The sequence below is a fragment of the Benincasa hispida genome, chromosome 9 (assembly GCF_009727055.1).
Source record: "Benincasa hispida cultivar B227 chromosome 9, ASM972705v1, whole genome shotgun sequence".
In the NCBI taxonomy this organism is placed as follows: Eukaryota; Viridiplantae; Streptophyta; class Magnoliopsida; order Cucurbitales; family Cucurbitaceae; genus Benincasa; species Benincasa hispida.
Genome location: NC_052357.1, coordinates 1,645,946 through 1,650,794, shown reverse-complemented (window position 1 = coordinate 1,650,794; position 4,849 = coordinate 1,645,946). Strand labels below are relative to the sequence as shown.

The window sequence follows — 4,849 nt, the reverse complement described above, 5'->3', positions numbered from 1 at the left end:
GACATGGATTAAGTATGTTTTTCTTTTTTCTTAATTCTTAATTTCAATATAGGTTTTTATTTCCTCAAATAAAAAAAATGCAACCATGCTATTAAATTTAAATCAACATCTCAATATTTTCATCAATATTTCTATATTTTTCTAAAGTTGATATCGACATTTACATTATATTATAAAAGATCATGAAAAATAAAAATAAGCAATAAAATTTCGTCAAACTTTCAACCTCTAAAGAAGGATGTCATACCAATTACCCTAGAACTAAGTTTACTTATATGCTTGTTTATCATCCTTTGACTACATAAATTTTGGCGTTGTCTAGGTTGCACTTATCTTTTTGCACTCCAGTAGCTGTCTAATAAAATACTACTATATGACAATTTTCTTTAAAATATATTTTATTGTTATTAATTTTTATGTTTAAAGAAAAGGGAAGCATGGAATTAGGTGCATCCACCATTACTCTTCTATTTTTCTCTAATTCTCTCTATCCCTCTGGCATTCTCTTTCTCTTTGTCAATTTCTTTCCCTCTTATTCTCTAATTTTCAACATCATTTCTCACTTTCTCCCAAATGTCGATTATTAGGTCAAAAATATTGGTGAGTGCACTATGGGTTGCACCCATTATTTACGACCTACTCAATTGTCAACCATGGTTTGCTACATGAAAAATTATTTTTTTCTTTTCATCTTAAGTGTTTCTAGACTTTTTTGTGTGTGACAATTGAAGTACTAGAATGAGCCCACAATTGCTTATATTAGTGTTAGATGATATCAATTTAAATTTTTGGGTCAATTAATTGTTTAACAATTAGATTGATGAGTAGAAAGTTAGAGAAGTTGTCTATCTCTATAAATAGAGAAGTTGCAATTAATTTCTCAACTCTTATCTTCCCTTTGTTTGGTCTCCCTCATTCTTAACCACAACATCTACCCTAAGCTCTACTAAGTAACATGGCCGCCAACCCGAAAATGAGTGATGTCTTCAAAACCCACCCCGTCCATGTCCCCACCATCAAAAACCTCGACTCTTTCCAACAACTCCCCGACACTTATGATTGGATTCAACCCGAATCTTTCCCTTCCTTTAGAGACTCCAATATTCTTCTCTCCGATTCCATCCCCTTAATTGACCTTTCTCTCCCCAATGCCCCTGAGCTCATTACCAATGCATTACGAACTTGGGGGGTATTCCAGGTCATTAACCATGGCGTCCCCATGTCCCTCATCCACTCCATGGAATCCACTGTCAATACCCTCTTTGATCTTCCCTCTTCCCAGAAGCTTAAGGCTGCTCGTTCCCCCGACGGCGTCGCTGGCTACGGCCTTGTCCGTATTTCCCCCTTCTTCACTAAGCGTATGTGGTCTGAAGGCTTCACCATCAACGGTTCCCCTCTTCAACACTTCCAAAAACTCTGGCCTCATGACTACACCAAATACTGGTATTACTATTACTATCACGAACTGTGATAGTCAAGCCTAATATTTCCTAATTATTTAGTTTTAGGGACTATAAAACACACTTTTCTCACCCTTTTAATTTCTTGCTTTGTTAATTATGTTTTAACACTATTTTCAAATACCAAGTCTAAATTTAAAATTTTCTTTTTGTTTTTATTTTTAAATTTGATTAAGAATTCAATTTTTATATATTTTTCTTCGTAAAAAATGAGAATACTAAATAGGTTTGATTTTCAGAAAAATATATAAAAAATGAAATGACTACCAAAAAGAGCTTGAATAATTAACTACTATTATTGTTGTCATCGTTGTTATTATTATTATTATTATTATTATTATTATTATTATTATCTCACATAATAAAAAATAAGAAAAAAAATGTTCAATTTTGATTCTAAATTTGCTGCATTGTATTGATTTGGATTATAAACTTTCAATGATCATTTTACCATTGGTTCAATTGCAACTAATTCACCTATTAGTTTAGTGGGGGAAAATGTAAAATTATTAATTTTAATAAAATCAAGTTTTGTACACTAATAAATTGGACGAAAACACAAACTAAATTAATAAATAAGATTCCATCCTTTAAATTTCTCGTTTTGTTAACTATTTTTTACCATTATTTTCAAATATCAAGTCAAATTTTAAAAATTAAAAAACAAAAAATTAGGTATTGTTACCATTTTGTTTTTCATTTTTTGTTTTTGAAAATTAAGCTTATACACACTATTTTCACCTCCAAATTTCTTCCTTCATTATCTACTTTCTACCAATGGTTTAAAAAATAAAGCCAAAATTTAAAAACTAAAAAAATAGCTTTTAAAAACTTATTTTTGTATTTTAAAATTTAGTTAAGAATTTAACTATTGTGTTTAAAAAGTAGTAAATTATGATAAGAAATTAAGAGTAAATATGCTTGATTTTAAAAAATAATAAATAAAAAATAAAATGGCTACAAAGATGAAGTTAAACAATTGATTAATTAATTTGATTAATATATATATTATGAAAAGGGCATGGTCCCACGTAATAAAATAAGGAAAAGAATTTCGATTTTGATTAACTAGTCACATTGTATCAATTTAAATTATAAACTTTAACATTGGTTCAATTTTGCAACTAAAACACAATGAAAAATTCTTCCTTAAATTATTCATAAATTTCATCAAAAAAAAAAAAAAGGGAAAAAAGAAAAAGAGAAAAGCTCTAATGTTACTTTTATATAGAAAGAATTATACTATGTTCTATAATTCATTAAATCATCAGATAACATTTTTTTTTTTTTTTTTTTTGCGATAATTGAAGTGAAAACTTATAGGAGAATTAAACATTGAACTATTCATTTAAGTTTATGGTTAAAATCATTAATTTTTTAAAAATTAAGATGGTATAATTTATTGCAGTGATATAACAGAAGAATACAATCAAGAGATGAAGAGTTTATGTGGAAGGCTGATGTGGCTTGCATTGGGGGAATTAGGTATAACTCGAGAGGATGTGAATTGGGCCGAGCCAAATGGGGATTTGAAGTTGGGTCATGTAGTGGTCCAGTTGAACTTTACCCGGTTTGTCCAGATGCGGATCGAGCCATGGGTCTTGGGGCCCACACCGACACCAGCCTTTTAACCATTGTGCATCAAAACAATGCGAGTGGGTTACAAGTAATGGGAGAGGGGAACCAGTGGGTGACGGTCGAATCGGTTCCCGATTCATTAGTGGTCCAAGTTGGAGACATCCTCCATATTCTCACAAATGGGATATTCCCATGTTCTTTCCATCAGGCCGTTGTGAACTCGACCCGAAAACGCGTCTCGGTGGCCTACATTTTCGGACCCCCAGAAACCGCTCAAATTTCACCGCTTAAGAAACTTGTGGGTCCTATTCAACCACAACTTTACCCCACGGTAACTTGGACTGAGTACCTCCGTAAAAAAGCCGAACTTTTTAACTATACACTCTCATCTATTCGTCTTTGTGCTCCTCTCAATGGACCGTTAGACGTCAAGGATCACAGCCAGGTGAAAGTAGACTAATCACTTCCACCTCCTCCCACCCATAAATAAAATACAGCTCTACATTTCTTCTTCTTCAACTTTTCAACTCTTCCCCATTTTGGCTAACTAAATAAATATTAATGCAATTTAAGCCAAGTTTGAGTTTTAGGGATTTTTTTCTTTTAAATCACAGAGGTTTGTGCATGGTGGGTGTAGAGAGTAATATCTAATCCACAGTGTGTGTGTGTGTAACTTTGGATTAGATAGGTTTGCTTGTGGAAAGTAAAATTAATGGTTATATCATTTGAAGAAATCAGAAACACATCCGTGTTTTCAAATGGTCTGTTTGGTTTTATTTTTCAAATTTTTAATTTTTAAAAAAATTAAAGTATTTTCCAGTCACCTAAAATAACTTTTCAAAAAATATTTTAAATAATTTTCATAAATATAATTTTTTCTTTAGTCAATCCAATTATGTCATTCCTCATATCTTTATATTTAAATGTATGTTTTTTATGGTTAACATTCCTATATTTTTAAATTCTATTTTGTACATAACTATTCTCAAACAAATCCTAATATAAAAGTTCTAATCAAAATATATGAATATTGTACCTAATTGTCAATAAAAAAAATATAGTTTAACTGCTATCGATCAAGAGATCAGATATTCGGAAGTTCCATCGTCTCACATATTATTCGAACTCGAAAAAAAATAAATGGAAAGATACTTTTAAGAAACACAACCCACAAAAGTAACACTTCCAAATACATAAAAGGAAAAAAACAAAGCAAATGACAAAATAAAAGTGTACATACTGCATTTTTTCTTTTCTGGTCACATATATATTATAATGAAGATATATGCATTAAATTGGAGCAAGCCTAGTACCTGTTGCAGTTCATTTCAATCCCATCAATTTAATAGTATGTCCATAACTTGTAAAAGTAACATCAATAATTAAGAGTGCGTTTGATAATATTTCATTTCTATTTTTCGTTTTTTTGTTTCTTATTTTCGATTTTTTAAAAACTAAAAACATGAGTATGATTGGTAATTATTTTTGTTTCTTATTTTTTTAAAAAAAAATAGAATCAGAAATTTATTTGATAATCATTTATTGTTTCTCATTTCTTGTATTTATCTCTTACATTTTCTCCTATCTTATAGTTTAAATATAATTTAATTATGTCAACTAAAAAATATATAACATACATTAAAATATAAAATATAAAATATAATTATAAGACATAATTTACATTATTAAATATACATAAGTCCCGATGTAAAATTAATAAAGTAATTGAATTGTTTTTATCATTCATATGTTGCTAAAATTTGATTTCTAATATTATTTCTCACTCAAGTCATTTATATCTAGGTATGTTT

General features: G+C 29.6%; 1 pseudogene; it reads left to right on the top strand.

Moving 5' to 3' along the window:
* The first annotated feature begins 902 nt into the window (after positions 1-902).
* LOC120086853 lies at positions 903-3,694 on the top strand (annotated as a pseudogene).
* The last annotated feature ends 1,155 nt before the right edge of the window (positions 3,695-4,849 follow it).